Source organism: Arachis ipaensis, chromosome B5, assembly GCF_059453495.1.
Source record: "Arachis ipaensis isolate K30076 ecotype BB chromosome B5, ASM5945349v1, whole genome shotgun sequence".
In the NCBI taxonomy this organism is placed as follows: Eukaryota; Viridiplantae; Streptophyta; class Magnoliopsida; order Fabales; family Fabaceae; genus Arachis; species Arachis ipaensis.
Genome location: NC_142440.1, coordinates 85,871,659 through 85,883,967, shown reverse-complemented (window position 1 = coordinate 85,883,967; position 12,309 = coordinate 85,871,659). Strand labels below are relative to the sequence as shown.

The 12,309-nt window shown below is 36.9% G+C and overlaps 1 non-coding gene across 1 annotated transcript; it reads left to right on the top strand.

Moving 5' to 3' along the window:
* The first annotated feature begins 1,769 nt into the window (after positions 1-1,769).
* On the top strand, positions 1,770-1,877 carry LOC148564840 (small nucleolar RNA R71). Its single transcript, XR_015884800.1, has one exon. It is a non-coding gene; the product is annotated as a small nucleolar RNA R71 (small nucleolar RNA).
* Positions 1,878-12,309: the final 10,432 nt, after the last annotated feature.

The following is a 12,309-nucleotide window of genomic DNA, read 5'->3' as shown; positions in this document are numbered from 1 at the left end:
TTAGATAAATAAAAATTGGGTTGCCTCCCAACAAGCGCTTCTTTAATGTCAATAGCTTGACAGTGGGCTCTCATGGAGCCTCATAGATGTTCAGAGCATTGTTGAGACTCCCCAACACCAAACTTAGAGTTTGGATATGGGAGTTCAACACCAAACTTAGAGTTTGGTTGTGGCCTTCCAACATCAAACTTAAAGTTTGACTGTGGGGGCTCTGGTTGACTCTGCAGTGAGAGAAGCTTTTTATGCTTCCTCTCTATGTTTACAGAAGGATGACCTCGAGTTGTAAACACAAGGGAGTCCCCATTCAATTGAAGAACTAATTCACCTCTGTCAACATCAATCACAGCTCTTGCTGTGGCTAGGAAGGGTCTTCCAAGGATGATGAATTCATCCTTATCCTTCCCAGTATCTAGGACTATGAAATCAGCAGGGATGTAAAGGCCTTCAACCTTTACTAAAACGTCCTCTACTTGTCCATAAGCCTATTTTCTTGAATTGTCTGCCATCTCTAATGAGATTTTAGTGGCTTGCACCCCAAAGTTTCCCAATTTCTCTATTACAGAGAGGGGCATGAGGTTTATCCCTGAACCAAGGTCACACAGAGCCTTTTCAAAGATCATGTTGCCTATGGTACAAGGTATTACGAACTTTCCAGGATCCTGTTTCTTCTGAGGCAATGTCAGTTGATCCAGATCACTTAGTTCATTGGTGAACAAGGGAGGTTCATCTTCCCAAGTCTCAATACCAAATAATTTGGCATTCAGCTTCATGATTGCACCAAGGTACTTGGTAACTTGCTCTTCAGTAACATCCTCATTCTCTTCAGAAGATGAATACTCGTCAGAGCTCATGAAGGGCATAAGGAGGTTCAATGGAATCTCTATGTTCTCTAGATGAGTCTCAGATTCCTTTGGTTCCTCAAAGGGAAGCTCCTTATTGATCACTGGACGTCCCAGGAGGTCTTCTTCCTTGGGATTCACGTCCTCTCCTTCCTTCACAGGTTCGGCCATGGTGATTAATTCAATGGCCTTGTACTCTCCTTTTGGATTTTCTTCTGTATTGCTTGGGAGAGTACTAGGAGGGATTTCAGTGATCCTTTTACTCAGCTGGCCCATTTGTGCCTCCAAATTTCTAATGGATGACCTTGTTTCATTCATGAAACTCACAGTGGCCTTAGATAGATCAGAGACTAAGTTTGCTAAATTAGAGGTATTTTGTTCAGAGTTCTCTGTCTGTTGCTGAGTGGATGATGAAAAAGGTTTACTATTGTTAAACCTATTTCTTCCACCATTATTAGAGCCTTGTTAAGGCTTCTGATCCTTCTATGAGAAATTTGGATGATTTCTCCATGATGGGTTATAGGGGTTTCCATAAGGTTCATCCATATAATTTACCTCTGCTATTGCAGGGTTTTTAGGATCATAAGCTTCTTCTTCAGAAGATGCCTCTTGAGTACTGTTGGATGCAGCTTGCATTCCATTCAGACTCTAAGAAATCATATTAACTTGCTGAGTCAATATTTTGTTCTGAGCCAATATGGCATTCAGAGTATCAATTTCAAGAACTCCTTTCTTCATAGGTGTCCCATTATTCACAGGATTCCTTTCAGAAGTGTATATGAACTGGTTATTAGCAACCATATCAATGAGTTCTTGAGCTTCTGCAGGCGTTTTCTTTAGGTGAATGGATCCACCTGCAGATGTATCCAATGACATCTTAGCCAATTCAGATAGACCATCATAGAATATATCCAGGATGGTCCATTCTGAAAGCATGTCAGAAGGACACTTTTTGGTCAGTTGCTTGTATCTTTCCCAAGCTTCATAGAGGGATTCACCTTCTTTCTGTCTGAAGGTTTGAACATCCACTCTAAGCTTGCTCAGCTTTTGAGGAGGAAAGAACTTGGCTAAGAAAGCCGTGACCAGCTTGTCCCAAGAGTTCAGGCTATCTCTGGGTTGAGAGTCCAACCACACTCTAGCTCTGTTTCTTACAGCAAAAGGGAAAAGCATGAGCCTGTAGACTTCAGGATCTACTCCATTAGTCTTAACAGTATCACATATCTGCAAGAATTCAGTTAAGAACTGAAAAGGATCTTCAGGTGGAAGTCCATGAAACTTGCAGTTCTGCTACATCAGAGAAACTAGCTGAGGTTTCAGCTCAAAGTTGTTTGCTCCAATGGCAGGAATGGAGATGCTTCTTCCATGTAAATTGGAATTAGGTGCAGTAAAGTCACCAAGCATTCTCCTTGCATTATTGTTGTTGGGTTCGGCTGCCATCTCCTTTACTTGTTCGAAATTTTCAATAAGGTTGTCTCTGGATTGTTGTAATTTAGCTTCTCTTAGTTTCCTCTTCAGAGTCCTTTTAGGTTCTGGATCAACTTCAACAAGAATGCCTTTTTCCTTGTTGCTGCTCATAAGAAATAGAAGAGAACAAGAAAAGAAGAGGAATCCTCTATGTCACAGTAAAGAGGTTCCTTATTGTTAGTAGAAGAAGAAAAGGAATAGGGGTGAAGATGAATGAAGAATCCAAACACAAGGGTAAGGATAGGAGCAGTGATGTGAGATGAAGAGAAGTGTTAGTAGATGAATAAATAATTAGAAGGAGATGAGGGAGAAGGATTTTCGAAAATTATTTTTGAAAAAGAGTTAGTGATTTTCGAAAATAGTTTTTGAAAAAGGTTAGTAATTTTTCGAAAATTAAAATCAAAAATTAAAATAGTTAGTCAATAAAAAAGAAATTTTGAAAAAGAGGGAAGATATTTTCGAAAATTGGAGAGAGAGAGAGTTAGATAGGTAGTTTTGAAAAAGATAAGAAACAAACAAAAAGTTAGTTAGTTAGTTGAAACAAATTTTGAAAAGATGAGTTAGGAAGTTAGAAAAGATATTTTGAAATCAAGTTTTTGAAAAAGATATGATAAGAAAATATTTTTGAAAAGATATGATTGAAGTTAGTTTTGAAAAAGGTTTGATTTTTAAAATCACAATTAATAACTTGATTCACAAGAAATCATGAGATATGATTCTAGAATTTAAAGTTTGAATCTTTCTTAACAAGCAAGTAACAAACTTGAAATTTTTGAATCAAAACATTAATTGATGATGTTATTTTCGAAAATTATGTGATAAAGATAAGAAAAATATTTTTGAAAAATATTTTTAAAATTTTCGAAAATAACTAAGAAAAATGAAAAAGATTTGATTTTTGAAAAAGATAAGATTTTTAAATTGAAAATTTGATTTGACTCATAAAAACAACTAGATTATAAAAATTTTTGAAAAAGTCAACTCAAATTTTCGAATTTGATGAGAGAAAAAGGGAAAGATATTTTTTTTATTTTTGAATTTTTAATGATGAGAGGGAAAAACATGAAAAAGACTCAATGCATGAAAATTTTGGATCAAAACAATGAATGCATGCAAGAATGCTATGAATGTCAAGATGAACACCAAGAACACTTTGAATGTCAAGATGAACATCAAGAACTTATTTTTGAAAATTTTTATATGCAAAGAAAACATGCAAGACACCAAACTTAGAAATCTTTCATGTTTAGACTCTATGGATGCAAAAATGCACATGAAAAACAAGAAAAGACACAAAACATGAAAACATCAAGATCAAACAAGAAGACTTACCAAGAACAACTTGAAGATCATGAAGAACACTATGAATGCATGAATTTTCGAAAAATGAAAGATGAATATGCAATTGACACCAAACTTTAAATCTGACTCAAGACTGAAACAAGAAACATGAACTATTTTTGATTTTTATGATTTTTTTTTTATTTTTGTATATTTTTTTTTTCGAAAATCATTTTGAAAAAAAAAAAGAAAATATAAGGATTCCAAAATTTTTAATATGAATTCCAGGAATCTTATGCCCTTTAGTCTAAAGCTCCAATCAAAGGGTCAGGCATGGCTTAATAGCCAGCCAAGCTTTAGTATGTAACTCAGACATGACACGCCTGACATACCCTATCGAGAAGAATTAGATATGGCTTTACAGCCAGCCAGGCTTCAACATGCTTCATGAAACACTAGAATTCATTCTTAAAAATTCTTAAGAAAAATATATTTTTGAAAACATTTTTATTTAAAAAATTTTTTTTTTCGAAAACAAAGGAGAAAATTTTTGTAAGATTTTTGAAAAAAATTTTTTGAAAACTTTTTGAAAAGAAAACGAAAAGAAAGTTACCCAATTTGAGCAACAAGATGAACCGTCAGTTGTCCAAACTCGAACAATCCCCGACAAAGGCGCCAAAAACTTGGTGCACAAAATTGTGATCATCAATGGCGCCATCAACATGGTACGCTCAATTGTAATCTCAATTTTTTATCACAACTTCGCACAACTAACCAGAAAGTGCACTGGGTCATCCAAGTAATAAACCTTATGCGAGTAAGGGTCGATCCCACAGAGATTGTTGGTATGAAGCAAGCTATGGTCATCTTGTAAATCTCAGTCAGGCGGATATAGAATGGTTATGGAGTTTTCGAATATTAATAATAAAATAGGGATAGAAATACTTATGTAAATCCTTGGTGAGAATTTCAGATAAATGCATGGAGATGCTCTCGTCCCTCTAAACCTCTACTTTCCTGCTGTCTTCATTCAATCAGTCTTACTCCTTTCTATGGCTGGCTTTATGTAAGGACATCACCGTTGTCAATGGCTACTTTTGATCCTCTCTGGAAAATGGTCCGATGCGCTGTCACTGCATGCCTAATCGTCTCGAGGCATCACCCTTGCCAATGGCTGCATCCCATCCTCTTGTGAAAATGGTCCAAATGCTCTGTCACAGCACGGCTAATCATCTGAGGTTCTCGATCATGCTGGAATAGGATTCACCCTCCTTTTGCGTTTGTCACTACGCCCAGCACTCGCGAGTTTGAAGCTCATCACAGTCATTCAATCCCAGAGTCCTACTCGGAATACCACAGACAAGGTTTAGACTTTCCGGACTCTCATGAATGCCGCCATCAATCTAGCTTATACCACGAAGATTCTGATTAAGAGATCCAAGGGATACTCATTCAATCTAAGGTAGAACGGAAGTGGTTGTCAGGCACGCGTTCATAGGGAATGATGATGATTGTCACGTTCATCACATTTAGGTTGAAGTGCGAATGAATATCTTAGAAGCGGAATAAGTTGAATTGAATAGAAAAACAGTAGTACTTTGCATTAATTCTTGAGGAACAGCAGAGCTCCACACCTTAATCTATGGAGTGCAGAAACTCTACCGTTGAAAATACATAAGTGAAAGGTCCAGGCATGGCCGAATGGCCAGCCCCTCTGATCTCAGAACCAGGCGTCCAAAGATCAAAAGATGTTCCAAAGATCTCTAATACAATAGTAAAAAGTCCTATTTATAATAAACTAGCTACTAGGGTTTACAGAAGTAAGTAATTGATGCATAAATCCACTTTCGGGGCCCACTTGGTGTGTGCTTGGGCTGAGCTTGAATGTTACACGTGCAGAGGCTCTTTCTGGAGTTGAACGCCAGGTTGTAACGTATTTCTGGCGTTCAACTCTCGTTTGTGACTTGTTTCTGGCGTTTAACTCAAGACAGCAGCGTAGAACTGGCGTTCAACGCCCTTTTACGTCATCTAAACTCGGCCAAAGTATGGACTATTATACATTTCTGGAAAGCCCTGGATGTCTACTTTCCAAAGCAATTGGAAGCGCACCATTTTGAGTTCTGTAACTCCAGAAAATCCACTTTGAGTGCAGGGAGGTCAGAATCCAACAACATCAGCAGTCCTTCTTCAACCTCTGAATCTGATTTTTGCTCAAGTCCCTCAATTTCAGCCAGAAAATACCTAAAATCACAGAAAAATACACAAACTCATAGTAAAGTCCAGAAATGTGAATTTAACATAAAAACTAATAAAAACATCCCTAAAAGTAACTAGATTCTACTAAAAATATACTAAAAACAATGCCAAAAAGCGTATAAATTATCCGCTCATCAAAATACACTAAATAATGGACATATAGATTGGAACAAAATATAGATTACAATCATAGAGAAGGAAACACACAGAAATAAAATATTTATGGTTAAATAATGTAACCATATAAATAAGCTCAAATCTCACAGGTTGTGTGTTCTTTGGCTCAAAAACCATGTTCCAAATACAACTTCAAACAAGTTTTAACATAAAAAATTTTTCAATTTAAATTAGTGAAATTTTTCAAAGATAGGGTCTTAAAAGAATTTTATTACTTTAACCAAGAAGTAACTAGATGCATAAAATCAAACAAATATGCAAATGCAACAACTAATTTAACAAAGAAAATTAAACATTAGTGCTAAAAATATGAAGTGACTAACCCATGGAAGTCGGTATCGACCTCCCCACACTTAAAGATTGCACCGTCCTCGGTGCATGCTAAGATGTGCAGGTGGACGGGCTATTCCAACTGGCGCTTTTCTCCGAAGATTTTGCAGATGGAGTTGACTGTCTCCCCATGTAAACATCTTCCGGTTCTCTTCCTGGTGGCCATCCTGAAAGAAAAAGGGAAGAAAGGTAACTCAATAATAAAGATAAGAAAATAAATGAAGTATGGTTGGGTTAATGCCAAATGATAAGGGTCTCATTTACATGGAAGCTTCAACATGTACGTGAGAAAACAATATAAGCACATGGCATACTAGTGGTGCAAAATTTGCAACAAAGGAGAGGAAAATGTGGGTAATGCAAGATAGTATAAGTTCATATCAATGCAAGAGAAGTACAAGTATCATAAAAGATTAGCATTGATTTAAATAATGTTACCCAATCAGAATAAACCAAATCATAAGCACTAAGATAATACCAGAAAAGATATAACAGTTGAATAAGAACATTTGAACACCAATGGTAAAATAATGAATTTAGAAAAGAAAATAAAAATATACAAAATTAAAATGCAATGAATGAAAGTATGAAAATAAATAAAATAAAATAAAAGATAAGAAGAATGAGAAGGGAAAGAAATAAAGTAAAAAAGAAAGAAGAAAGAAGAAAAGATAGAAGAAATTAGGATTGGGGAAGAAAAGATAAGATAATTGGCTGATCTGGATAAGCTGTGCGGCGCAAGCGACGCGGACGCGTGGGGGACGTGGTCGCGCGACTTGCGCTTAAATTAATCGACGTGGTCGCGTCGGTCACGCGGACGCGTGACGCATTTGGTGCTACTGGCGCGAGGGCAGCCTCGCGCTCGCACAACTCTTTGTTCAAAATGCATTATTGTCAAATATCAGGGTGACGCGGTCGCGTGCTCGACGCGATCGCGTGAGTGGTCATGACAGGGATGTGATGCGGATGCGTGAGCCATGCGTCCGCGTGGTAAGGCTGGGCGTTCAGCACCAGTCCAGCACCACTCCAGCATAACTTTCGGCTATGCACCCTTTTCACGTCGATTTTCATGTCACACGGCCGCGTGGGTGACGCGGTCGCGTGGGAGGCCAAAGTTCCCACATGATGTGGACGCGTCAGCGATGCGGTCGCGTGGATCCATTTGTGCCAAAGGCACGCCTCCAGCCACGCTCTCGCGTGACTCTCTGTTCAATTCTTTTCTTCCAAAACGCACTGGTGACGCAGACGCGTCAACGACGCTACCGCGTCGCGTGCGTATTTATATATATATATATATATATATGCAGTATGCAGAATGCAATGCTAATGTAGATGCAATAAATAATTCCAGGTTCAATGAAAATAAAATGAAATAAAATAAAAACAAACAAAATGAAATAAAACTGAAAAAGGAATTATCATACCATGGTCGGTTGTCTCCCACCTAGCACTTTTAGTTAAAGTCCTTAAGTTTGACATTTGATGAGCTTCCTGTTATGGTGGCTTATGCTTGAATTCATCCGAAAATCTCCACCAGTGTTTGTACTTCCAGTAGCCTCCGGAATCCCAAACTAGGCGCAGAAAGCCTTCAAGCAGGTTAAAGCAAGTGACAAGGCCCCAAGAGTGTTGATTGCCAGAATGAATTCCGGGGTCCCAAATCTTGCTTTTGCACCCGTCTTCTAGCTAATTATCATGATTCCATCCGGGTGGTTCAGTCTTAGAATTCTCACTGAAGCGTCCAAACAACTTCCCAGACCCATTCAATTGAGCTCTACACCAACCTTTGCATTTAAACTTTGAGCACACAACCATGTTGAACCTTGCTTGACAACTCCAACCACTGACCATCTTCCTCTTACTCTTAATGCCACAAAGAGCTCTAAGTTGACCATCCGTCTCCAGTAGCCCATATTAAAGAGGAATTAGAAAGATAAGGGTTATGAATTTTACCCACTTGAATGTTGTGAAGGATGATGGCAACTTAGGGGGGGTATTGTTAACGAATTTGGAAGCTCCACTCCCTTGTGCTCTTCTCTGACAACTTCCACCTCTTTGCAAGTTTCTTCAATATCAACCTCTTCCTCTTGGTAGATTTCTTCCAATTCAATCTCTTCTTTATTGCTCACCAAGGGCATAGGAGGCTGTGCTTCTGCTTCTTTAGTCTCCATCTCTTGATCAACCTCTTCCAAGTCTTCAACCATGATATGCCTTGGAGGTTGTACACCCTCCTCAACATCAACATCAAACACCTTGGAAGGAGGATCTATGACTTGACCTTCCCATGGAGGTTCTGCATCTCCTAAGTCTGCAACTACTTTTTCCTTTTTAATAATTGCTGCTTTGTCCAATTGTTTAAGTATAAAATCGTACTCATCCTTGATGATTTTCTTTCCATGACAACTCCTTTCAACTACTCTTTCATCTTTAAGGGTCTCTCATACCTTTACCCGTAGGGCCTCCTCTAGCTCTTTATGAAGTATGGATTCGCGAAGATGATTCCTTCTTTCCTGTTCCATATCAATAGCATAACTGGGATCATCTTGCTCTTGGATTGATGGATGTGGGTGCTCTTCCATGGAGGGTGGTGATGGGATGAAAAGATCATTATGTGGTTGAAAAGGAAGTGCACTAGAGCTTGAGGGTTGAATTTTGGAGGTATAGGGTTGGTTCATCCGGGATATAAGATTTTGGAGTGTAGAGGTGAGACCAATGATGTTAGAGATGAGTGTATTGTTATCCAATGGAGGTTGGGGTGGATCTATGTATGGCTCATTCGGTTCATAGGGTGGTTGGTATGGTGGATGTGGGTTAGGGTCATATGGAGGTAAATAGTGTAAAGGGGCTTGTGAGTTTAGTGGTTCAAAGGTATGTTGGGGAGGTGGTTCATAAGCACAGGGTGGGGATTGTTGGTAATTACAAGGGGTCCACCATATCTATCAGCTTGGTATGCATTGTAGAGTGGTCCTTTCCCATGATATCTTGGAGGGTGTTGTTGCCTAAAGGGTTGATCAGATCCTCTTGGCTCCATCCATCTTTGATTGCTTAGACCTTGATGCATATTCCTGTTATAGCTTCCACTCCTTTCAACAGATTTAGAACCAAACTCAAAGCGAGAGGGGTGAGAATTCATGGTAGCTAATAAAAATTAAAAACGAAAACAAATTTAAATTAAAAGGTTATTGAAATTTTGAATTTGAAAATTAAATTTTGAAATTTGAATTTGAAATTTTGAAATTTGAAATTTTGAAATTTTTGAAATTTAAATTTTTGAAATTTGAATTTTAAATTTTTTTAAATTTGAATTTTGAAAATTGAAATTTTAAATTTTGAAATTTGAATTTAAAAAATTTTTAATTTGATTTTTGGAAATTGAAAATTGAAATTTGAAATTTTGAGGTTTAAATTTTGAATTTTTGAATTTAATGAGGAAAGAGAAAAACAACAAAATGACACCAAACTTAAAATTTTTAGATCAAAACGAAGAAAACAACTAAGAACAACTTGAAGATCAAGATGAACACGAAGAACAACTTGAAGATCAAGATGAACACCCAGAAAAAATTTTTTTTGAAAAATTTTTAATAACTAAATAAAAACCAATAACCTCTTAATTTATGAAAAAGCAAAAATAAAAAAACAAAAATAAAAACAAATAAACAAGCAAAAAGTAAATATTTACAATAACCAATAACAAGGCACACGTTTGCAATTCCCCGGCAACGGCGCCATTTTGAAAGATGCTGGAGGATTGATGGTTTAGAAGTTATAGTAAACTCTCGTTGCAAGTATAGTTACTAAACCAAGCAATCAACCTTTCTTACAAACGTTTTGGTTGTCACAAGTAACAAACCCCTTAAAAATTGATAACCGAAGTATTCAAACCTCGGGTCGTCTTCTCAAGGAACTGCAGGGAAGTATGTTCTTATTATTGGTTATGAAGATTGTAAATCGGGGTTGTGAAGATGAGGAACAAGTAATTTAAATTGTAATTAAAATAAATAAAAGACTGTAAAATAAATAAATGACTATAAAACACACTTTTGGCAAGGTATGAGAAATTGGAAGTCCTATCATAGTTATCCTTATCAATGATGATGAAAATTGAATCTTAATTCCACTTAGTTAACCCTTGCTAGAGCAAGGGAATGTCAAGTGACTAATTAGTTTGATCCTCAAATCCTAGTTAATCCTTAAGGAAAGATTGAGATTATTGAAGTTCAATTCAATTAGCAAAGATAACGGTTATCAATCACGTTGAGTATGATAACTCCTGAGTTACTAATTTCTTAACCAAGACCAAAAGGGGAAAAAGTAAATCTACTTGGAATAAAAATGTCTTCAGATTGGAAGCAACGGTAATATAAATAAAAGAGAACAATAATAAACTGAAATACCTCAAATAACATTAATTCAAAAGAACAATCTGTAACATAGAAGAATTCATAAACTAAATCGAGAAGATAAATAAAAAGAAATAATGAACTTGATAAAAAGACATAATCCTGAAAGCAAAAGAAATCCTAATTGTAAATCCTAAAAGAGAGAGGAGAGAACCTCTCTCTCTAAAAACTACATCTAATCCTAAAATTGTGAATTATGAGAGCTTGATTATGAATGGATTCATTCTCCCACTTTATAGCCTCTAATCTGTGTGTTCTGGGCTGAAAACTAGGTCAAAAGCAGCCCAGAAATGGCTTCCTGTGATTTCTGTTACGTTCAGGTCACGGGCAAGTGACGCGGAGGCGTCGTCCACGCGTCCGCGCGGATTGAAGTTCGTAGATGCAACGCGGGCGCATCATTCACCCGTTCGCATCGCCTATCTTCGAGGCAGCTATGATAAATTATATATCAAATCGAAGCCCCGGATGTTTGCTTTCCAACGCAACTAAAACCGCATCGTTTGGACCTCTGTAGCTAAAGTTATAGCCGTTTGAGTGCGAAGAGGTCAGGCTGGACAGCTTAGTAGTTTCTCCAACATCATGTATTTCTTCCACTTTTGCATGCTTCCTTTCTATCCTCTGAGCCATTCCTGCCCTGTAATCTCTGAAATCACTTAACACACATATCAAGGCATCTAATGGTGATAAGAGAGGATTAATATTAGCAAATATATGGCCAAAGAAGCATGTTTTCAATCATAGAACAAATTCTGGGAAGGAATTGTAAAACCATGCAAATAGTATGAATAAGTGGGTAAAGAATTGATAAAAACCACTCAATTAAGCACAAGATAAACCGTAAAATAGTGGTTTATCAACCTGAAGAACTGAAGATTGATGGTTTAGAATTCAGAATAAATCCTCGTTGCAAGTATAGTTTCTAAACCAAGCAATCAACCTTTCTTACAAACGTTTTGGTTGTCACAAGTAACAAACCCCTAAATAAATTGATAACCGAAGTATTTAACCTTGGGTCGTCTTCTCAAGACACTGCAGGGAAGTATGTTCTTATTATTGGTTATGAGTTTGTAAATTGGGGTTTTGGAGTTTGGGCAATGGGTACAGGTATATTTATAAATTAAAGCAATAAAAATAAATAAGAAATTTTATTGTAATTAAATTAAAAACCTTGACCCGGAGAAGAGTAATCGGAAGTTCTATCCTTGTTGAATTTTTCTCAAGATCAATTGATAATTGAAGGTTGCTTCTACTTAGTTATCCTTTACCAAGTAATGTAAAAGAAAGTCAAGTAAGTTGGAAGTCTACTTCTATTCACAAGTTCTAATCCTCTCCCTTGGGAAGGATTAGCGTTAGTGACTAGAGAGCCAGCCAACAATAAACCCAATTACAATTTAACTCTTGAGTAATTCAACTCAAGGGTCTCCAAATATCAATCAACTCCAAAATCAAGTTAGGATCTGACTTAGAACATCAATTAATAACAAACAATAGAAGAAGTGATACATCTGAAATACCTCAATTATATTAAATAAAATATTCAAATCTTAACATGGAAAAGTTCA